This window comes from Manacus candei, unplaced genomic scaffold (genome assembly GCF_025592945.1).
Source record: "Manacus candei isolate 608988 ecotype Guabito, Panama unplaced genomic scaffold, ASM2559294v1 h1tg000002l, whole genome shotgun sequence".
NCBI lineage: Eukaryota > Metazoa > Chordata > Aves > Passeriformes > Pipridae > Manacus > Manacus candei.
Window position 1 is genome coordinate 11,365,374 of NW_026138050.1, and position 23,370 is coordinate 11,388,743.

Genomic DNA, 23,370 nt, shown 5'->3' on the forward strand with positions numbered 1-23,370 from the left:
ATATTTACAGCTAAAATTCTCATATACCTAGAAAAAACACTATATTGCAATGCAGGAACGCCAGCCCCTCAGTGTGTCACAATACAGTGCAGGCACTGAGACAAATAATGGCAAGTAGTAAGGGCTGTGCAGTGGGGAAAGTCTCACAACATGGAACACGAGCTTTCCAGAAACTACTGGAAGTGGTATTGTTGTATGCTAGCAGAAGAGAGCTACTCAGAAAAGTAGTAATTAATTCCTCCTAGAAATCTGCAGATGGGTACCATTTCCTTTGGGTCCCACTGAAATGGAACAAAGAACAACAAATATATATTAAAATACACCAAAGATTTGCTCAGGAGAGGTTGTGAGTCCCTGTCCTGGGAGATGATGGCACTCACACATTGCCAGGCTCTGATTCAGAGGAAGAGCAGCACAGGGACCTGCTGGAGGAAGGCCAGCCAGCCTGATGCCATAGGAGATAGGGCTGCCAGGCTTCCAGAGAGCCTGGAGTCTCCACTTGCTCCCTTGCTATTACATGTCAAGTGAATACACTCTCCAAAGGTTCACAAGCAGAGCTAACCAAAAAAAAATCCTACTTTGCTTTCTATACATTTAGACCTGAATCCACTTCAGCTAAGCTGGGTTTTCTGTGCTGGACCCTTGCTTTGAAACACCTCTTACCTCCACACCCCTCCTGCCCCACACTCCCTGCACCTCAGTACTGTTCCTGGGCTGATTCTTCAGATGTGAGCTGAGCTGGGCAACAGAATAAAGACAGGGAGTTAAAAGTGACCGCTACTTTTGGCCACTTAATTTTCAGACAGATGAACTCTGACCACAGCTCACGACCAGAAATGTGCCACAGGCTTAAGAACATGAGCATGGGAAGGAACACTTCTGACCTGCCATAGCCTTCAAAGCAGAACTTTGCCAAAATCACACTCCAACAGAGACCCAGCAGGACATCACAATCACGTAATGCAAAGATTTACAGTGAGACATTTAAAAAGCACGACAGGGATCCCATCCCAGACCCACAACAATCCCCACAGGGAACCAGGCACTTTGTACCAGCGAGGAAAACCTGCAAAATTATGCTGTTGATACACTTTGCTGGATTGAAAGAGAATTACAAATGTTATCTGCTCCACTGGAATATCAAAAAGGAAACCCAGCCACAGCTCCAATGAGAAACAACAGATAAATACCTTGGCAGTCATCCAGCGAGGGTGCAGCTTGGGTTCATCCACAGAGAGGCAGTGGTAGAAAACTTCAGGCATGAATCCGTTTTTCAATTAGTCATAAACCAGTAAAGCAGTATCTGGGGGGGAAAAGTATCAGAAAGTTTTCTTCTGCAAACAGATTTCACCATGACTGGTCCCACAAAGTCCACTGCCCCTGCCAAGCCCCCACAGCAGCTCTCACAAGGATGAACAAAGTAATTAGTAACACAGGTTGACAACATGAAGGCAACAGGTCAGAAAAAATGCTGCAGGGGACATGGTAGGGACTGGTTTGCTTCACCCAGCCATCACACCCAACTGTGGGAGCGCTCACACAAGACCACGAGCTAAGCATTCACCCACTTTCCTTCCTTGGATACACCTAGAGAACTTCAAACAATAACAGCTTACCTACTACCTCTTGGTAAGACTCTCTCTGACTCCACTGCAGCAGCTGACTACCTTGACTCCCTTCTTTATAAGCCCCACGCGAGCTCAGTGCTGCTCATGTGGCCCCTCCCTTTCCCTTCCAGGGTTTGGCCCTCACCTCACCTGGGACACACAGCACAGGTGGTGCTCCATCAATGCATGGCTCCAGAGGGGAATTTTCACCTCCTTGATCACAAGGTGAAGTAGCCTGGGCTGATGATCACACCTGAAGTGCTCCTTATAAAGTGAAAAAAAAAAATCTTTGCATACTGGTGCTCCAGTGAAGGGGTTGGCAGTAATGGCATAGGATAACAAGGAAGAGAAGGAAATCTTCAGGCAGCTACAAATGGTGGTGAATCCAGTAAGAACCTAAAAATCTGAGGGATAGGTTTGTCCTGAATAGGAATAAGAAAGGAGTAAATAGCCTATCCTGTCAAGCATCCTTGATGTCTGTGTACTAATGCAAGAATTAATAAACAACCAAATTTCTGTTTACGTGAGGAAAATGGAGGGTAGTGATTCAAACAGGAAAGGTGCAGTGCTTAGATGTGTGGTTTAGCCCTGTTAACAGGAAGGCTGAAGAAATGTCAGGATCATTAGTGATTGGTTTGGAGCAGGAAGATGAACCAGATGGCCCCTCCACTGCCCTGTCTGTGAACAGTGCTGGTGTACATAGGGTCTGGATTTGTTAGCACTAAGCCAACTAAAAAAAAAAACAAAAAAAAAAAACCAGTACAAAAAGCCCACAGCTTTGGGGCATTTAATGGGCTTTATGGCATTTGCACACAGAGAGGTTTGTTTCAGCATTTCTTTCAGTTTGGGAATATTTACACTCTGGACTTGCAGATGTTCAGTGCCACCCTTTGATACTTCTGTCTAGCCTTGCTATTCATAGAATAGTCTCAAATCTTATTAAATTTGCTTTCCCTTTTATGAGTTTGAATTTCTCATTTTTATATCTGTCCACTCTAGTATAAAACCACAATTAAAGATTTCTGATATGCTTAGATAAAGCAGGCGTTATTTTTATCATGACCCCTCCTTTCCCAAACAAGCGTGGCTAATCTTTTCAAAGCAAGCATGCCTAATCTTTCCAGGCTCTCTTCAAGGCAGTGCATTATCATGACCCAATTATTCCCCCCAAAAAAGATAGCTGGAAAATTTCTATCAGGATGATTTGCTCACAGAAAATGCCATTATTGCAAATATGGAAAAAGCCTTCGTATCACTTAGAATGGTTCTCTGCTGAGGAAATTCAGATCAAATATTTCCTGCTCTATCAGCTTGTTGAGATCTTGTTTGTTGCCCCATTCTGTTCCTAACTGGATAAGCACAGAGCTGCATTAACCCGAGGTGTGTGTGGGTTCACTGTTGTACAGTGCCTGGGAATTGTACACTTCAGCAGGGCAGACACCACTGGTTCAGTTTTCATTTTCTGACTTTCGCTTTGAATTCCCCAGATAAACAAAAGTAAATTTCATTTAATGTCTTGAAGTCGACTGAGGAGAAAAAAACTGAGCAATCCATGCCATTCACCTCTGCACTTCCCCCCCAGGCTGAGCGCTCTAAGCAGAGGAGGGATCCAATCTCACTGGTCTGTCCAAGGAAAACAGGGTGTTACCCACTGACAAGCTCTCTGCTGGGACAGGGATAAGAAGTTGGGCCCAATAATCCTTGTGGGTCCCTTTCAACTCAGAATATCCTGTGATTCTGTTGAAAGGTCTAGGCAGAGTTTTGACCAACTTGGTCAACTTGAAAGATTTTCAAATTGCAGTGAGTAAATTTGGGATTATTTCTCAGTTTCTCAGTGTTCTGATTTTAAACTAGGCATATTGCAAAAAAACCCAATAAAAGCCACAAACAAATAGACACTCTTCTGAAGTCACTTCACCCCTATAAAATTGTTGTGACATTAATGAAACTGCCTTCTGGAGAGACTAGAAAGTTTGACATAAAGCTTTCCAACCTCAAAACAACATCAGGGTATGTTAAAGATAAATTTTCCCATTTTCAAGGCAGCGGCACAGCCTTCTGTGGGAGAACCAGCTCCACAACTCACCCCCAGGCACTGCAATGGTCGCTCTCCATCCATGAAAAAGGAATGTACCTTTTATCCTGAGCACTGAATGACCATTCACTTTGCTGAAATGTTATTTCTTTTTATAACTGTGCAACAGCTTAAAAGAGGGATGAAAGAGGAGAAGGAGCCCAGTGCTGTCACTTTGGAAAGCTTTTATTGTGATCAACCTTACAGCGCTTTTTGTTGTACAATACAAAGAACGTTTAATCTCTCCTGGCTGGCACATTCCCTCCAGGGTTTTACTCCTGACAATGGGAGCTTTCACTTTGACCGTGGCTAAAATAATGTCAAACCCCATTGCAGGGCACTGCTTTGACTCTGGATACATTTGGGAAATTCTAAAGAATCAGTGACTTCATGAGATGAGGGGAAAAAATAGGATTACTGTTGGAGAGGGCTCATATATTTCATACATTTTGCTTCCCGTGAATACCACCATCTCTAAAATGCCATTCACTTTGCTGTTGCAAATACTTGCATGGTTTGTTGTTTGAATGATTTAAAAAAAAAAAAAAATTAGATAAGATTTCCATAACACTTGGTCTTCATAAATCTCTGGATGTGCAGTCTCAGGGCACTCCAGGTAGGAAGGGAGGAAGCAAGAGAGATACTGGAGCAGAGCCACTGAGCCAGTGCTTAGAAGTGCTGAGCTATTTGCAGAACTGAAATGTCAGCTTTTCCTTCTTTTTTTCATGTTGGTTTAAAGGGAAGTGAAAGAGTTTGTACATAACAAGCTTTTGCCTGGGTATTTTCTAAAGCTTAGGCCAAATTCAACCTCTGAGTTTTGGCAAAGGTTGCTAGAGAGTTATAATTCAAGAAGTTCCTCTGTACTTCCATATTTGTGCCAGGCCTACAGACTGACAGATGGAAACTCCCCAAAAGGATTTGGGTCCGTACACAGAGAGCCAAACAAGTGATTTCCATCTGGATGACTTCATTTCAGTTGGGAGAAGCAAACAGCAAACAAGAAGTGTAGGTCTAGAGAAGTCCCATGAAACAACACAAACTCATGCATCTTGTTACATAAATTTCTCTATGGTTTCCACACTAAAGGACATTTCAGATAAACATCCAGATTGAATCTCCATATCCAATGGAAGCCAGAGTTAAACTTGAATTTTCAGGCTCTGCCAGAGTGGCAAATAAAATAGTATCAGAGATAGAAAAATAAATGTGTTGGGTTGTGTTACCAGCATTTGTGCAGCTCCTGGTGAGGTTGGTGGAGAGGGTCCCAACAGGTCCTGTGGAAAGACTGTCATCTTCACAACACTGTCCTGCAGGTCAGAGAGAACTGCTGCCACATTTCTGCCTTGTGTGGGACAGTCCTGCACTGTGAACAGCAAATAAACAGGGTGACAGTGGCATTAGACAACACAGTGGCTGAAAGGTTTTGGCATAAACTAGTCAGGAAAGATTTCTGCTTGTGTCACACACAGGGTGTCAAAGCCAAGCATGCAATGGTCTAGCAGCATGCAAATGAAAAAAAAAAAGGTTATAAAATAGGTCAAAAAAAATCCCTTATACTGACTAGTTTCTCATTCAGTATTTTGATCAATCCTGATTGTGATCCTGATGAAATAAAGAAGAAAAAATAAGTAGACATAAGAGAAATTGTGCTGGATAAACTCTCGTTGCTCTGATAGGTACTAGATAGTAAATAATCCATCTTGGAGAAACTTTGAGAGTCTGGAGTTTTCCCATCTGCTAGAAATGTTTCTTAGTCTTGAGTTAGATATAAATGCAGAAGGCAGGTCACACTTATGCTGCTGCTCTGTAACCTTCCAGATGATAGGTAATTACTCATAAATGTGTCCTACAGATGCTCCAGGGATCCATCTGCACATGTCTGCCTGAGAGCTGTTGGTTCTGGATGAGTTCAGAAGGGACCAGAGCTGTGTGAAGAGAGATAGAGTTAGGGGATGCTTAGTAATTCAGTTTTGCAGTCTCTGAATGGAAAATAATAAAGCAATGATAAGGTGGCTCGTATTATGATGACAGCATTTTTGGAAACCAAATACTTGTACAGCCATGGGAGAGCAGGGAGCTGACCAAGTGGGGGCAGGCAGCCCACCTCCAGCTCCAAGACAGCATCACCTACAGCCACTGTGGGGCTGAGACCCACTTGGCCATCCTATAAAAAATTCCACCACCCCTTAACAATACATCCCTGGGCCTCATTATCTTTTTTTCAGTGGAAGGGGCATTTTTTTAAACATCCATCCTCAGTCTGCTTTGTTACAACTGAAGCCCACCGTTGTTTGCCCATCCCCTGTGGCAGTGGTGACCACCCTGGTTACTGCTAGAATTCAGCTCTTCCCTGTGCTGGGGTGGGCACAGGCTGCACCCCCTCAGCAGATGGGCTGGGCTGGCACAGCCTGCAGGGAGTGGGGAGTGAGATGCATAAGGTGTGTGGAGGTGGGAGCACAGAGCATTCCATCGTCTGGTTTGACTGACTGGAGACAACCAGGGAAATAAATGATGCCCAAAATCATCCAGCATAAGTTAGGCCACTATACTGCTTTCTCTGAAATTAGTAGTGAGGCTTGAAATTAATTCAGCACAAAGAGACTCCTGCACTGACCATCATTTCTCTGCTGCTGGAGAGAACTGCTCAGCAGTTTTCTGGGGAAGGAAAACTCCGTAGCTGAGACAAAGCACGAGGGTGGGCAGGCAGTTGTGATAAAACCACAGGGAACCAGCACAGGGAAAATGAGAGCCATCTCATGCAGGACTCAAAAACTGAACAAACAGGTTATTTTTACAAGCTGGAAATGAATATATAATGCCAGGGATGAGGAAAAATGCAGCAAGTAACACCATTTGCAGCTCAGCATATTCCATTGCTATTAAAAATAAAAAAAAAAAAAAAAGAAAGGCAATGAAAGCAGATGGGAATAGCACAACCAAAGCACCTCAGAATTTTATTAAACCACAGGAGAAGCGTTTTGAGAAGCAGAGACAGGACTGTGGTATCTGTACTTACATATTCTGCCTTCTGCATTCCCCATGGTAATGGAGATGTGACCCTGTAATCTGCTGCAGAAGTGCTGGTCATTTTATACTGCCATTAAGATGCAGAATGAGAGCTGCTCTTGCTCTCACTTGGACACTCAGACAATTTTTCTTTCTTAGCACTTTCAGCCAATCCACACTAACAGTCAATTGGACTGGTGGGTTTTTTGTCCCTCAGCCTGGAAAAGTTGGACTGATTCCTCTGAGAAGTAAGAGAGCAGGTATTCGTTATCATAAGGTGGATTCATAAAGTTCTGGTTGGTTCAGCTCTTTTCCTTCATTTTTCAGCTCACACCAAGTCCTCAGATTTGTTGCAGCTTATCCCATTGCCTGGAATAGCACATTATTCAATATTATTAAGCATGGCCAAGACGATTCTTCATATTTAAAAAAAGCAGCAGAAAGTGAGGATCATCTGAGAAAGCATTTCTTCACTTGAGTTTTATGATTTGCAACAGAAAGTTCTGCAATGAACCACAGCTCTTTGTCACTTGGAATAGTTCTGATATTGTTGCTGTTGTACTTTTCCACTACAGTGAAATCACTGGTGTTACCCTTGAAGCATCTAAACAGCTCAGGTCAGGGGAACAGACACCCTGCAGGAGTAAAGTACTATAACTACATCCATTTTAATGGTGTGTCAGCCTGATCCCACAGTCAGGCTTGTAGGAATAACTTTCCTGCAATGTGTAAGTAGGTACTGCTGGATAAAGGATGACCAGTGTAGTGGAGAGTGGCAGCGGGTGCTGTCATTAGGACTCTAAATTAGAAACTTGGAGAATCATTTGGCTTTTTCCATCCCCTTGTCAAGAAGCATTTCTTTGGTTTTTCAACACATGGAAGAAGTTCAGATGAGCACACACCAGTCTGAGAAGACTCAAGCCTTTCTGCAAAGAGGAGATCTCAGTGAAAAACAACTGTAAGGTCAGGCTTGCTGGGTCCACTCTGAGCCCTCCAAGCCCTCAGCCTTTGGCATTTGCCTCTCCTGATAAGCATTTGCCTCTCCTGATAAGCAGAGGCAGCAGGCTGCATTGTTGTACTCTGTCCCAGCCACGCTCGGGCGTTGGCAATTGAAAATGACTATCTCAAAATAAGATGTCATTAAACCCCACATGCACTTGCTCTTCAGATTCCTACCATCAGTTATGGCACTTGACTGTAATGGCTTCAGATTCTTTTACCTTCCTCTCAGTGGATTTCTCTGATCCTTTACATTTAAATTCACCTCGTCTTCCTAAAAGCACAGTCAAACTGTAAGCAATAAATGAGCCAGGCAAAAACAAGTATGCTGTTGTTTTCTTGGCTTTCTCTATAGTCCTGATGTTTCTACATCCCTTTGAGAAAGCCATCCCACAATGAATAACTATTTGAAAACAAATGGATAGAATTGTACCAGCCACCTACTTCTCAGCCTTAGAAACAGTAGGAAAATCCCACCTATCCATAAATATTTGTTAGGATGATAGTTCTGAAAATAAAGTAGGCTGGAACATTCCCTATCAGGCCAGGCTGCAGTATTCAGCTTATATCAATTACTGTCTATTTGACATGCTTCATGCTCTCTTCATTAACAGGATGAAAGGTTTTATGGGATAATAGCCTAGTTCCAGTGAGCAAAATGTATTTATGAGACCAAAGGCCGAGTCTTTTGTCCTTGCAGAAGGAGCCTTGAGACTGCAGTGATTGGCACTGGTCTAGGAGGGATAAATCACAAGAGCAAAACTTCTGCCCCGTAGAACATTGATCCATCCATGAATCACTGAGGACAAAGGATCCTCACTGCAGGAAAGCTGAGGGAGCAGAGATCATATTGGTGATGCTGCTGCTACAGGAGGAAAGTAGAACAACCATTGGCTTCAGTCAAATATTGAAGACACTGTAATTACAGTTACTGCCATGTTAAATGGTCCCTAATGGTCTCCTCATCTGAATCAAGGTTTGATTGAAAGCTTGTGACCTGAAATTGTGGTCATTACATTATTGCCAGAACTTATTGGTTTTCTCCCTCATCAGACAGTAGGCAGATGGTAATTGCTTCCTAAAACATTTCTCAGCTGAACAGCAGTGACAAACATTCTTCTCACCTCAGAAAATCCCAAAGCACATTACAAACTACCTGGATGGAGAGGACAGATGTGTTTTCCTTGGATCTGGCAATAGCTCCTCTCATCAGGGAAGAGGTGTGCTTGGCTAATGGAAAATAATTGTACCTGGCTTTCCACCCCAGCTGTCCCCCACTGTTAATCTCATTACACCTGCACTCAAATTATCAATAGGGACCCTCTTCCCTTATTCTATCAACAAGTTACATGGAAAATCTGCCTTCCCAACACAACCAGAGCAGACTGTAAGTGAGAATGGAGGAGGGTGTGCAGTAAGGCATTGCTAACGAGGCAAACACTATTTAATACTCTCCAAGTTAGTCCATTCCTCCAGTGGGGCCACAGTTGAGTTACCACCCCTTGTGTTCCCTCTTGGGTCTTGGCTTTGCTGGGTGCAAACAGCACAATCCCCTCTGGCTGTGATTTCTGGCATGTCAGGCTCCTGCTGCTGAGTTCTATTCCATTTCACACAATCCATGCACCATAAAAGGAAAAGGGAAATCCATACTGATCAAATATTATCTTACAGTGGCATCGACGTTTCACATTGTACAGTCCTAATACAGGTCCTGGATAAAAATGTGGTATTCAAAACCCCACCATTGTTGGCTTTACTGATAGGCATTGTGAGACAGAACCTGACAAGAACTCCTAGTAAGGGCTTAAGAGGGGTCTGTACTTGTGGCAGATAAAATCAAATTTGCAGAAATTATCCATTTTAAGCTCAGACTATGGGCTGAAGTTACCATAGGCTGAAATAAGTGGTTTTCCTGCTTGAATGATGGGTTATTACAGGTGAGAATTTACTACAAAACCAAAACTTTTTAATCCAAATCATAGTGAATGTCGTAGTTTGAATTATGGCTGTAAGAGAAAGTCTTTGGTTTTTGTCACCTCCTTAGTCAATGCTAATTCAACCAAGGTATGAATGAGTTAGTATTGGCCCCAAAAATTTTGTGATGTGCAAAGAACCACCTTCTCCCCAGCCCACGGAGCCTTTGGAGCTCTTTTTAGGCAGCCTCACAGACAGATGAAAAATCTGCCTTCAGATGATGGAAGACAGGTTAATAACTTGCAGGATATTTATTTCAAGAAGGAAGATCATAGCTGCAACAAAACAAGTGAAGGAAGGAGGGATGCACAGTGGAGACACACTAAATGTTTCTGCTGATCTGCTCCAGGGTGACACTGAAGGACAACGTCCATGCCCAGCACAGCAAAGGAACAGCCTGTGGAGTTCACCAGCAGAAGATTTGGGAGACACAAGGTCATTCTGCACATGGGTGGTGTGATTTGAACAGCCACCTCAGGTAGGGTGAATATTAACTCACTGTAGCACTTGTTTGTTAAGGTAACATTTACTAACAACATATTTTTTCAGTTTCCCAATCTGCCATTATTTTGTGCAGACACCTCTGTCTCACTGGAAGCTTCTACTTGAAAAGTCTCCTTTAGCATGTCTCAGAATTGGGATATGCTACACTGGCATAGCAAAAAAAAATAACAATCATTTGGGAGCAATTTATTTCCAACAGTTATACACTCGCTCATTTCCATACCACCTGCAGATATGTGTACATCTTGTTGTTCTGATATTGAGAAAAAAAAACAATTTGCATTCTTTCAATACAAGCAATCCTTGGCTTGAATTTTTAGCTGGTCAAATAATGCTAAAGCAGGAAATATTGGAGTTTCTGTCTGCACCATGGGACTGTGCAGGCAGGCAAACTCTATTACGGCCACGGTCTTATCAAAGGAAAGCTAAATCTTCTCATTAAATCTTGGCTGTTGTTATTTTCAAGAAGAAAGACTCTCTGCTGCAGGGAAAATTATGGAGAAAAGTGGAAACAAGTGGTGAAAGGCCGTGGAGGGAGGCTGTGTGTGGAGCCACGCCAGGTGGAACAGGATGGCCACCCCTCGAGTCCCTGCCTGGGGACACCCACACTGTTCATCTGCTGGGTCCCAGGTACCACCAGGATCACCTCTGGATTAATGCATGTAGCCATCAACCCCAATATTTGGCACTTGTATACAGTCTGTTCCAATGGAAGTGCATTAAACCTTGTTTTGTGTGTTCATTTTTAATTATTCTGTGCATCCTTGGGCAAAATAATTAAGCCTGAATACAGCAAATACCCAACCACCTAAGTAACACACGTAAGTCCTACAAGATTTGAGGTGCAGTGCTAAAACAGAGCCCTCATTACACTCTCCACTAGCCTTTTCCTAGTCTGTCATCCGTTAAAATGGATATAAAATTGGCCCTGCTTTCCTGCTGTCTTCTCTCTTTAGGGAGAAAGGGGAAAGGCAGAAAAGAGGGAGAGAGGATGAGGTACAAGACAAAGGCCTGTAACATAAAGATAATTCTGCTTATCTTAAAATATTTTTTTTCTTAGAATACTATCTTGTGGGGGATGAAGTTTGTAGAGCAATTTAAGAGGTTTCCAGCCATCATGGTTAAAGTATGTAGAAGTAATCTAAATGGTTAGCAAAATGCTGACTGGAAGATGAACATGTTCATATTATATTAAACTAGATAATAAAATTTCTTTTTTTGGCACTTCAAATGCAAGAAACAGCTTAGTGCTTTTACTGGCACTCTTAAGAAATGTTAATAAGACTTTTTTCCTGCTGTATATTTTAAATGTACAACAGGCAGTGCAAACAAAACTGCAGACTGGTTTCTTTGTTCTGCTGGGATATCCAGCTATGCTCCAACACACCAAAGAGACTTTTGTTTACGTGTGCTGCATAAAGTTGTTCAAGAAACTTTAGGTTAACTCAGGCCAGGATCCAAAACTCTGTGTGTTCAATGGATGAAGAGCACATTCCCTGACACCTACACCCCCTGCCCTAAGCCAGCTAATCCAAACACTAGTGATAGGTGATTTAGGAGTTGATACTTTGCTAAATAAGGTAAACCTGGCATCAGTCAGGCCTTATTGAAAGCTCACTTCAAAGTAAGCTTTTGATTTATTCTTAACCCTTTTAAATACCACACCCCTCCCCCCCAAAAAAAAAGAAAGCTGCAGTTCCCATTGTACCTACACAGGCTCAACTGCCAGAATATTGTATTGTTATTAATGTAGAACAGAAGGCAAAACCATCACTGTGCCTTTAATTCTTAAAATGAAATACTAGGAAAGCATTAATGTTTCTGCAAAATAAGTTGGATTGGGTTTTTTTTTATTGCTTTGTTGCTTTTTTTCTGAGAGCAGACTGGATTGACTACAAAAAAGGAAGACAAGATAAAAGTACAAAATCTATAAAAAACTAGTGTTCCAAGGAGCAAGCACATGCACCTAAGAAATCTTTGTTGATTGTTGCTAATATCTATGATAATTAAGCTAAAAATACCCACAAAGCAATAGAATTTGCAGAGATGACTCTATTGTCTTAAGCAAATAATGAAGCCAGGAACAGTTAAATTGATCCCATGACTCTCATTTCAATAATAAAGCAGCAACAACTGTTAATCTATAGCACTCAGTTTAAATTACCAACCCAACGCTGAATGGGCAATATCATTAGCGAGAACACAGCTAAGAGAGAAATGCTGGCAGGGAAAAAGAGTCATCCCCATTGATATCCAACCTCCCTGAGAGTTTCTTGCTGCTCTGTACCCAGACTCAACACCAGGGAACAGTTCTCACAAACACCAGGTAGGTCTGTAGGAGGATTTCGGTGTCCAAGCGATTCCCTTTTATTTCTCCCCAGCACACAAAGGGCTGAACCAGCTCCCCAGGGCACCCTGGGCAGCCAGGGCACCTGCTCCAGGCACAGGGATCACCAGGAAGGGGCAGCTGGGAGGGAGGGGAGCAGTTCACCCCCACAGCTGCCTGTGGTCAGAGCTCAAGGAGCCACCACTGCTAGGAGGGAGGCTCCAGGACACGGGACACACGTGTGTCCCTAAGGACAGAGAGGAGGAGCCAAATGAGCAGATGGGAAACTGTTTTCTCCTTCTTTTTATTCTTGTCCCCAAAATCAACACATGGTCTGCAAGCCAACCAAACTCACCCACGGATACCAGCACTGCCTAGAAGAGACAGTTCTCTTTTTAAATCAGATCCTTGCAAACACTCACACAAATCCTTAGATATCACAGGGGCTGTTGGAGCTGGAGCCAATGAACATCCACAGCGTGATGCTGTAGGTGAGGGGAGGGAAGGCTTTCACCATCTCTCCTGGCAGCTGTACAGAGCTTAAGGGAGTAAGAACTTTCTGTTCTCACTGAAGGTAGCAGGCAGGACTATAAATATCCACATGGAACATATTTACTGGAGGATTGACTGCCATACTAACAACCATTTTTTTATAGTAGGACCAAATTTCACAGGTATTAACAACTTTCTGAAATAAAATCAGAGAATCAGAGGATAACTGAGGTGAGAAGGGACCTCTGAAAGCCTTCAGTTCAGCCTCCTGCTCAAAGCAGGGACAAATTCTATGCTAAGGGAGGTTGCTGAGTGCCTCAGGCAGTTCAGTTCTGACAAATCTCAAGGATGGAGAGCCCATAACCTCTCCAGGGAATCTATTCCCTTATTCTGATGGGGTTTTTTCCATATACAGATGGGTGGAATTTCCCTTGCTGCAATGCATGACCACTGCCTTGCCATTTTGCTGCTGCAGAGTCTGAATCCATCATCTCAACAATCCCCTTCCATTAGTAGAAGACAGCAATTAGATGCCCCCTTAGCTTATCTTCTCCAGGCTAAATGATCCCAGCACTTGTAGCCACTCCTGATACACCGTGTGCTCCAGTCTCCTCAAGAACCTGGTGACTCTCTGCTGGACTGGCTCCCACTCAGTGACCTCCTTCTGGCCCTGGGGTACACCAAAAACACAGTTTCCTTTCTGCAGAGCTGCCCCAGCCCATATAGCTGATGTGTCCCTGGGGGCAGGACTGGCTGGGTTTGTCCTCACTGAATGTCACGAGGTTCTCGTTAACCTGCTCCTCAAACTTGCTGAGGCCTTTCCCTATCATTGAAAACAGATCCTGGAAGTTTTGGTAACACCTTCCATGTGCCTTCATGAAAAGAAATGGAGTAAATGTCTCCTAAGATTTCTGTGTGTGTAGCCAAGCTCCCAGGTGCCCTGTTGGTTTGTACCAATGTTACATTCTTTACGACTCTAATAATCCCCAAATCCAAACTGACATCAGCAAGAGTTTTTAGTGACTGCAATGACCTTGAAAATACTCCTGTGCAGCAGCAGGAATCAGGATTTCAGCATTAGTGAAGGAATAGAGCTGTTTGAACATGACTTTATGGAAAAAGAAGGAAGATTTAGTTGCTGCTCAAGCAGAGGGGGCCTTGAAATCTATAACCAGTTTTATTAACCTGTTTAAAATTCTGATAGCAAAATTTATGAAACACATTGAAGCCTCATTTTTCCTCTAGTAAGAATATTTCTTTCAGCCATTCATTTTGCATTTCATGAGACACTTCTGCAGATGCAATGAGCTATATCACTTCATTCTGCTTATATAGCATCCTGAGATCTAGAGGCTTCGAAACCTGTGTGTATTGTGATGACTGTATAGAATATCTCAATGAAAGCCTACACCTGCATCCTTGATAATTCATTTGTATCCAAGTGGCAATATTGATTGCAGCATTTGCAAAGGCTGATGTAAGCCGTGGAGTGGATGTTCACAAAACTCAGCTTCCTCTGCCCAGGTTCTTCATAGAATTTGTCCTATACATGGCATCTCCTCTATCACAGGAGCTGAGTAAAACATCTCTCCCTAATGAAATTTCCATTTTTCCCCTCCCTTGTTGCAATTACGTATGCATTGCACAAGTACACCGAGGCTGTGCTGCTTTAATTTTGTTATAATACCCAGGGAATAATTAGTTCTGTATCTTCTAACAAAGAACAAATATATGCATTCAAAAATTAAATATTTGCTTGCCAAAGAGCCATCACAAGTTGTTGTGAGTGCTTGTCTTCATTATGTGTATCATAATTCTGCTGGTATAATGAAGGATTATGCACGACAAGGGAAAATTGGCCGAGTTCAGGAGGAAAGAAACACACCCCCTTCTCATGAAATTTTAGTTCACATTGCAACAAGCTCAGGTCTTATGAAATATAACAAGTAAGGACTTCTTTTACTGTATGGAGGCACAGTGTCAGCCAGGAGTACAATGCTAACCTAGTTTACAGATCTGAGGCCAGCCTTGGGTGGTACCAAATGTCAGGTGTCAGGCAAAATGCTTTGGATCTTATTTTAACAGACTGTAACTGCACAACCCATCGACTCCAGCTGAAAACTGCATTGGGACTGTTTTTGTAGCAGAGATGCATTATCTAAACACATTTCCTTAGCACTTACTGGACATAAAGCCTCAAAATCTCCTCATTTCTCTTTCTTGGATACACCTGTTGTATGTGGAACAACCCCCTGCCCCCAGTAGCTGGGGCACACAGTTTACACTCCTTCATGTGGCACGTTCTGTTCTCCTCCACCTTTGTTTGCTGGCACTGGGGAGTCTGATTTTTCCTCATCTTCTTTGGAAACTTCATAATGCTGGAGCTTTTGAATTTTGACCCCTGCCTTCAGGCTGGTGAACAGTTGTTCCAGTCTTTTTAGATTAGACATCCCAACTTCCAACTCGCTTCAGGGGGTTAAAACGTAGAGAAGACCTTTAGCTTTTTACATCGACTAATCTGTTGCTAAAACACCAGCAATCTCTCTCTCTCTCTGCAGACATGCTAACCTCCTGTCACTGCATGAAAGGGCTTTAACAGTTTCTAGGGCATGGAATACACACAGGCACAGAGTTTTGAACTGCTTTTCGCTGTGGATTTCACGTACAATTTGAGGCTTGCGAGGCGTTACCCAAATGAGTCACGACAGCTCTGCTTTTCCAACAAAACCAGCAATAACCACAAACTCAGCATGACCTGGTGACCACGCTCAAGTCCCAGCAAACCCCTGTGTGATCAGATAAATCAGGTGTACATGTGCTGCCAGAGCTGACTGGTTACACCTCACACTGGGGGTTCTGCATGAGCACACCTCGATTCAAAGGCAGGGGGACAGCTCCCCGTGGGCACAAACCACCCTCCACTTCCCTGCACAGCTCTGTAACCTCTCCAAACCTCTTCCACTACTGTCTTACACCTTCCAGAGTCCTTTCAGGAACAGCTCTTACACCATCTTCTAATACAAGCTCACCTACAAGCGAGCTGCCTCAAAGCAGTGTATTTCATGGATTCATACAATCACAGAACGGTTTGGTTTGGAAGGGACCTTAAAGATCGTGTAATTCCAACCCCCTGCCATGCACAGAGGCACCTTCCTCTAGACCAGGTAGCTCTAAGCCCCATCCAACCTGGCCTTGAACACTTCCAGCAGCCACAGCTTCTGTTTTTCCTAATACCCAATCTAAACCTACTCTTGACTCTTTGCTGTCTTGAGTAGAGTTTTCAAAACACCTTTAAATATTCAGCAGCCATTTTTCCAAAATAACCAGAGTGAAGACTAAAAAATTATGAAACTCTGAAAAAAAACAGAGGCTCCTCAGGGGATATTTAACTGCAGCCAGGGCACCTGGAGAAGCACCATTACCTGAGTTAACCATCCACCCACATCTGCCCCCACCTCAGCACTCACTGGCCCAAGATGCCTCTGTCCCAGCCACTCTCAAACAAACTTGGGATTGTAAATAATTTGGGCAGTTTTGAGAAGCAGTCAGTTTAATTAGGGTCAATATAAGAGAATTCAACTGTGATGTAAAGTGCCATGGGCAGACACTTCACCAGTAGAAAGTTTGTAACCTGAGAAAACAGTATGAAACTGTGTAATGAAGTACCTGGGGCCCAATCCTTGTTATGCACCTCGTCCCTTACATACCCACACACACTGTCAGAGCTGCATTAATTGGTGTGAAGATGAACACAACCCAAATTTAACAAAGGAATGCACACACCATGGAGAGGATAGCCACGAGGCCACATATGTTATGATAGAGGACTCAATGCCAACTGCAGCAACACGATTTTGATTTAAGGCTCAGAATTTCCCAGGAGTACAGGCTGCATTCCCACACCTGCTGTTCACCCAGGCAGCCCTTGGCTGTACATTTACCTGCTTATGCAAAGGCACAAAGGCACAGCACATAGCCCTGCTCTGCCCTTGGGTGTTTAATTGATTTGTTATCACTCCAAGCTGGATGTACCCACATGGCAATAAATGAATCAAAGCAGAAAAGCAGCTGTAGTTTCCCTGGTGGAAGCTGACCTTACTTTCCAAGAGCACATCTGCACAGGGAGCACCACCAGGCAGAGCAGGATCTGTCACAGGATGCACGAATGGACCCTTAGGAGCCCTGCCTACATGAGGCTGCAAACTCCACTGCAGAGCAACCAGGTGGGGCCAGAGGACAATCAAAGGCTCACCCAGAGATAACAGAGGAGGCCAGACCAGTTTACCAACAGGCAGGCTGAGCCAGAGAATGCAGAGATTACAGAATCACAGAATATTCTGATTTGGAAGGAACCCACGAGGATCACTGAGTCCAGCTCTTAAGTGAATGGCCCATCCAGGGGATTGAACTCATGATCTTGCTGTTATCAACACCACTTTAACCACCTGAGCTAATCTCAGGGTCCCAGCAGCAGCTGAGCACACCCACACACAAAGTCCTGTAAGGATAAAACTCCTTTCCCAAATCCAATGGGATTTGGGACAAGTGTCTTCTCTGCTTTTCCTAGCCTATATTAATCCAAAAGCTGCTCTTAGAGCAACCAGTGCTGCCTTCTAGGTCCTGATGGTGTTATGCAAAGCTGGAGAGCAGAGCTTGTCCCAGCAAGGGACCCATCCTGCTTGAAGTCTCCAGCTCTCACTGGGGTGCACTGGGCAGAGCACAGCCTGGCCCAGGTTACTGCTCAGGACATCCTACCAGCATGTGAAGAAGCCACCTTTAACCATGGTTAGGGCAGGGGTTTATATCCAAATTTTAGACAAGAAGTGTGTTTCTGGGCATGTTCACAATCCTGAAACACAGAGTTACCTGGGAAACTCTCCTTGGTAATCCATGGCCAGTTAACAAGTTAAGGACTGCACAGTGGCTCTGGGATGGACACACAGGGAGCCTTTCCAGGAGCAGGAACTAGCCATACTATCAGGTTTTGTTCTTTGGACAGACACCTGGGAACACTTTTCCAGCACTAGGTCAACTGCCTTGATCTTACAGAGTTAAGATGTCCCACGTCCTCCTTACCTCTCCCTACCCAGCTCTGGATTTGATACCTTTAATGCTAAAAAGAGAGCAGATGTAAAGGCTCTTTGATCTCAACTGTTACAGGTTCCTAACTAGAAGCTAGGCCCTCCTCATATTTTCTGGAAAAACAGGTGAATTTTGAAAGTGAGACTTGAGACAAATAGCTGAAAAGCAGTTATTTCACCAAAGAACTGCCTGTACCCAAATAACTCATAAAAACAATCCTGGCAGAGTTTGTGCTCATGTCACTTTGGCCCTGAACAGATACAAGCCTGCAAACACAGGAAAGTGTGGAGCAGTCATTCTCCCTCTTCCAGAATAAATAGAAAACACCTGGATTTGGCTGATATGCTGAACACTGAGCAGTAGATAGTCTCAAATAGCCTTTCTGGTCAGTACCCTTCACCAGGCAGTTTATCTCCTCTTGGTCCTGCAGAGGATCATGAAGGAATCAAGCTGCTCACTCACCCTCTTATATGTCATCTCCAGAAGCACTGTGGTTGTCCCAGAACATTTCTATTATCCATTTGTCAGTGCTAAAATGGAGAAAAGGAAAAACATGGTATGTTCTGTAAATTACTGTTTACTGAAAGGGTAAGGAATGGTTTGCATGGTGTTTGAACAGCATGGTACAGTTTCTACATCAGGATAATTTTGTTTTATCTCGAGGGCTTCATTAAGGAAGAAAGCAGAAAGATATACCTGGATCTGAAAACCTTAATTTATAGAATATTTGTTATAAGACTAGATGTAGGATTATGTTCAAGATACAGCATTTTTTGATATCCTTGTAACTAAATACTGCTATAACCAACACACTGATGATGACTAGACTATCTTTTCAGCAGCAGTTTCACCCTCATCTTAGAGGCACTTAAATTCCATCTCAGCAGATTCATGTAATTGCCTGACACGTTTACACATCCTCTTCACCTCCATGTGCTGTTTGGAGCCTGCAAACTGCTCTCTGGAGTGGGCTGTGCTGCCAAAGGGATGCATCAACATTCCTTTTGGACAACAGCACCTGCTTGGCTGTTCTGTGCAGCCCTTTGCATGCACATGTGAATTATCTGACGTCTGTACAGCGCCTGAATCGGTCTGGAAAGATGTTCAAATTAATTAGAATTATAATTACCAAGCAGCTGAATTTCTTTAGGGAGCCCTGAAAATTCTGCTTGCAATGCATTGTACTGAGCTGAAGTCTGGGCTGCCACCCAGCAAGGGTAACTGCCTCCTTTCAGACAGGCCTACCCTAGAAATACCTTCAAATTCCAGGATCTGGCCCTTGGAAACCCATGATAACCATGTGTATTCCAAGTCTGCAGAGGGATTCAAACAGCTCGTCTGGGAGCAGACTCTACTGAAACATTGCATCTCAATGCTGACATCCCCCGAGGGAAGAATAAGTAGGAGTTAGGATTTAACCTTTTGGGATGACAGTATGTGGCATATGTTTGAGATAATCAGTGGAATTGCTGAGTGAAAAACTGTATAATCTTAAAATAAATGTAGTTCACCCAGAAAGGTATTCAAACTCAGCTTCGTGTAATGTGAACAATTGTTCACATACTGTAACATGCAACCCCGAGTGGTTACTAAAACAAAAAGGGATTGAGTGCCTCTAATTATTATTATTGTTATACAAATGTTTTGCTGCCAATGAGCCTGTGGTAAATAATCACGACATCTCATGGGTACAGCTGTCACATTTACTGTCACTAGCTGAGCTGTTCTGATTAAGGGCCATAGTTTTTCCAGTAAATACACATATCCCTCTCTAAGGACTAAAGAATAAATGAGAACTGAAAATCTGAGAGAGAAAAAGAAAGGGCTGTCCTGTGAGCTTCATTCTCTGCTCAGAATTTCATGTTTCTGTAAATATAAAAGGGCAGCAGAGCCCTCACCCCACCTCACATGGACTCCTCTGGAGGCCAGAGCCAGCTTGCTCTTGTGTTATTCATCAGCCATGGATGAACTGGGACCATCTCCTGAAGGCTGGGGAGCATCTCAGTGTTGCAGTGTTAATGCCATGCCCCTACACTGGCACAGGAGAGAGAGGGTACATCCTGTCCTAGAGACTTTCAGCAGTGTGGGCAATCCTCCTGTTCTTTTCCAGGCTGCTTTAAAACACCTGTAAAATAATCTGAGCTACTTAAAGCTGCTCCAATGCTTAAACTTACAGCTGAGCTTTCCAAAATAGATTTTATGTCCTTTCAGAGGCTGACACTTAACTCAGTTGGTTTATGTTTACTCAGTTTCCCCCCATTTTTATTTTGATTCATCAGCAATTTCTAGTCAAGTTCCAGCCCAAGTCTGTAAACATTTAATCTTTGTTGGTGAACAGGACTAGAAGCAATCTAGTAAAAGCCACCCTCTTAGATAAAGTCTTGTAAACTCTTGACATACAAGATGTGAGTGAGTGAAATAGGTCAGTTTTCATCTCATACCTTTTGTTTTTTCAAGTTTTGAAGACCATAAATGTTTTCCCAGCTTCCTCTGAGGATTTTCACCACTGCCTCACCCTCTGGTTCTTCCTGAAGAATGTGATGAAACAAAAAGAGAAAAAATATTCCCATTCTCTTCTGACATCTGCAGCTTGGCCTCCAGTGGTCTGTTCCCAGCAGGATGCACCCATCTGCTGTGCCCACTGGAGGCTTGGCAGGGCCTTTTCTCTCCTGTGTTTCAGGTTTGGCCCATTCCCTCCAGCTCAGGGTAGGAACAAACATCAGCATTTCCTATGGGTTAAAATGCTGTTGCCCAGCCAGTGCCCTGGATCTCATGACCTCTGGACCTTGAGAAAACTTGGTTGTTTTCTCCTGAGCCACATCTCAGCCCCTGTTTGCACTTTGGCACAAACACCCTGCAGAGTCAGAGCCTGCCCTGAGTCCTTTTCAGTGGGCATTTTACCCATTCACAAGTGCTCTCTTCCATCAATTTGAAATGTTTCATTGCCATTTTCCAGTGCTTCTCTCTCTGCTGCCATCACTCCTATCCAAAGTCTCTCTTCTTGCTGGTGACCTGTCTTTCTCCTTCCCCATCCGTTACTTCCACGGGTCTCCTTCACTGGCCAGTAAAGCCTCGTAGCAAGTTGTATTAAGTTCATTCAGACATTGCACAGTGTTTTGGAAACTTGCATGACAACTAGAACAAGAAACAGCCCTGTCATCCGTATCTGGAGCTCTACAAAATTCCCTGAGGTCTGGGAAGGTACAAACTTCAGAGGATGTTTTCTCTGTGCCTGCGGCACCGACAAAGTCCACCCGGGCACTCCAGCATCAGATGAGACCTGGCTCTCACCTTGGGCAGGAGGAGAGATTTCACTGTCCTTTCATTGCTGTGAGCCTTACAGGAACCATGTTTTTAAGCCACTGTTTCTCTAACAAACTGCTGAAATTGTCTGGCAGTGCCAGAGGCTGTCAGGAGGGAAGAGGGATGGACAGACACACATGGAGTTTGGACAAGTTCAAATCTGTACTTTGGGCCTGAACTCATGCAAGTCCACTCTGGGGTATAGAAAGGGGTCCCCAGGGGTTTCACCTCTTCTCTAGGGCTCAGCAAGCCTGAGCTGGTTTGCAAAAGTTGTTTACTATTTGCTCCTCCAAATAAACTTTTGCTTCCTTGCTACACCTCAGTGATCTACTTGCAGCAAACAAAGTGGCTCCTCATGATCTCTCTGCAGGGCTACTGATGTAACAATCAGTGGAGGAGCAGCAGGAGGGTGTGCACACAGCCTGTTCCCAGCTCACACAGCTCTGAGGAGATGGGAAGAGAGAAGGAGGTGGTGGAGGGAGAGGCGATGGAGAGCATAGAGGAAAAACAAGGGAAGAAAAAAGATGAACAGGCTTCTTGTTTCTCCTCCTCGAGGTTCACAGTTTCTCAGGAAGGATAGAAGCATGTTATCCCACCTGCCCTCTGATAAACACAGCACAGGGATAGGGATGCAAACTCCTTTCCTGCTGGAGAGAGCAGTGCTAAAGGCAGCTGCTTCCTGAACACCCGTAAGAAGCTGTGGGGTTTTTCCTCCCAATAGCTTAAAAGTACTCTCATGAGTCAGAAAGGAAGAGTTTCAAATCCCATCTCACTTTGATTTTCCATTAAGCTCTCTGAAGCTCCACCAGCAGCACACAGAAACTCGTTCCTTGTAGCCAGAGCAGAAAAAAGAGAACACAGAGAGGGAGGAGAAAGTCAAAGGGAAGGAAGGTTTGGCAGAAAGTGAAGTAGCTTCTTTTCTTGCTGGAGTTCTCTATCCTGTAATTTCACCTACAGCAGAACTGTGCAAATTTGCAGTAATGGCTGGGAGACCCATTGTGAGCTACTGAACCTTGTGAATTACAAAGTAATTGGAAAAACACAATGAAAACAAGGATTTGCACCATAAAGCATTCCTAGTTCCTTTACTGGCATGGCTATAGGTCTGGTTATTTAAAAGAACACTTTGTAGTGTGCTGCCATACTTATGAGAGGGTGCTTAGTGAAGAAACAAATGCTGAAGGCCTAATAAAGAGAGATTTCACTGAAAGCAAGAAGAGCAGCACTATCACAGCAGTAAAGATTACCTTTAGGAAGAAATACTCAGAACAAAATGAGTTGTACTTGATTTTATAAGAGTGCAGGTTAAAGAAATTGCATTTGGGTCTGTTGTGCAAATCCTCATTTAGTCCTTTCTGTCTCAGGGAAGCCCCCTCCTCCATGTGCAGGTGGCACAAGGCAGAGCTCAAACCCCTGTAGCAATTCCCTGCATGAGCAAGAAGCCTCCTCTGCAGCCACTCTTCTCCTCCTGCAATCCATCAGCATTCTTTTCCCCTTCCACCCCTGACAGCTTTGATCTCTTGGTGTGGACATGGACAACTTGGGTCCAACACCAGGAGAGGAGAAGATCCTCATAGAGGGCTTAAAAAAAAAAAAAGAGGATTAAAAAGCACCATGTGGGATTTTGAAAGGGGCTATGGGCAGTTATCTGCCTCAGAAATACATATTCAACAGTGACTATCAGGGTCAGATGATTTATATATGGAAAAGGGCTGGAAAAGACCATTAAGCTCAGATGGTGGCAGCACCTCCACAGAGCCAAGGGCTGGAGTGAGGCTTTCATCCATGAGGAATCCGTGTCCAGGTGAGGCATTCTGCCGTGGTTCCCCCTTGGCTGAGCTCTCTGCCCCTGCGTTGGTGTGGGGTGTGCAGGGGACGTGGAGCACTGCCAGAGCTGACTGTGCTCTGAGAGCTGGGTGCTGCTGAGGATGCACGGTGTCAAATCATGCAGGGAAGACAAAATCCTCTGCCATGGCACTGACAGATGTCAAGATGAGTCTCCT

General features: G+C 43.8%; 1 long non-coding RNA gene across 1 annotated transcript; it reads right to left on the reverse strand.

The window, feature by feature from the left end:
• Nucleotides 1–1,194: 1,194 nt before the first annotated feature.
• On the reverse strand, nucleotides 1,195–20,594 carry LOC127475395 (uncharacterized). Its single transcript, XR_007906198.1, has 6 exons — nucleotides 20,506–20,594; nucleotides 18,527–18,594; nucleotides 6,698–7,056; nucleotides 4,905–5,044; nucleotides 1,758–1,871; nucleotides 1,195–1,303 (listed from the first exon to the last, which is right to left on the reverse strand). It is a non-coding gene; the product is annotated as an uncharacterized LOC127475395 (long non-coding RNA).
• Between the last annotated feature and the right edge of the window lie 2,776 nt (nucleotides 20,595–23,370).